This window comes from Lepidochelys kempii, unplaced genomic scaffold, assembly GCF_965140265.1.
Source record: "Lepidochelys kempii isolate rLepKem1 unplaced genomic scaffold, rLepKem1.hap2 scaffold_94, whole genome shotgun sequence".
Lineage (NCBI taxonomy): Eukaryota > Metazoa > Chordata > Testudines > Cheloniidae > Lepidochelys > Lepidochelys kempii.
In genome coordinates this window covers 299,097-299,866 of record NW_027333648.1, presented here as the reverse complement: position 1 = coordinate 299,866, position 770 = coordinate 299,097, and the positions used below count along the sequence as shown (strand labels likewise).

Here is a 770-nt window from a genome sequence, read left to right as displayed (position 1 = left end):
CTTCAGTGGGGACACCGAAGCCTGAATGTCTAAAATAGCTCCCAAAATTTCGAATCGAATAATTTTGAACTAATTTCATACTGTACACGTACCGATAGAAAAGTCTGTGTGTGTGTTAGATGGATGGGAGGGTGTCTAGAAACCACTCAGCTCTAGTCTTTTTTTCTCTGATTTACGTTAGAAAATCTAAAGCAGGGAGCAAGAAGAGTTGCCTTCTCTGAGGCTTAAACTCAGGACCTTCAGATTATGAGACTGATGTGCTGCCCGCTGCGCTAAGAAGGCTTGGATGAGTTTTAGGCTCGGTGCTTATAGAACCAGCTGAGCAGCGGGGAACCAGCTGAGCAGCAAACAGCAGGACTTTGCCTGGGAGTTCACCTGGAGTGAGCCCACTGAGGCTTAAACCCTAACGACTTCTCTGAGGAATTACTGCATCTCCGGAGGAAGCTCATAGTAGGAAGGTAATATGGATGGGGAGTGTTCAACTGTTGTGACCTGCACTGGATGTGCCATGTTTGTCTTTCTTCCAGAGGACAGAAGCGACTTTGTCTGTACAAAGTGCAAGCTGGTCTCCATATTGGAAGAGAAGGTTCAAGGTCTGGAGCAACAGGTATCGACCCTGCGTTGCATAAGAGAAACTGAAGATTTCCTGGACAGACATCAGGATATGCTTCTATGGGCACAAGGTTCTGAAGATTCAGAGCAGGCTGCGCAGCAGGGACAGGAGGACTGTGAAGAAATCTGGCAACATGTGACCTCCAGAAGAAGAAGGG

The 770-nt window shown here is 47.3% G+C and overlaps 1 non-coding gene across 1 annotated transcript; it reads right to left on the bottom strand.

Moving 5' to 3' along the window:
* Nucleotides 1-209: 209 nt before the first annotated feature.
* Nucleotides 210-282, bottom strand: TRNAM-CAU (transfer RNA methionine (anticodon CAU)). Its single transcript has one exon. It is a non-coding gene; the product is annotated as a tRNA-Met (tRNA).
* Between the last annotated feature and the right edge of the window lie 488 nt (nt 283-770).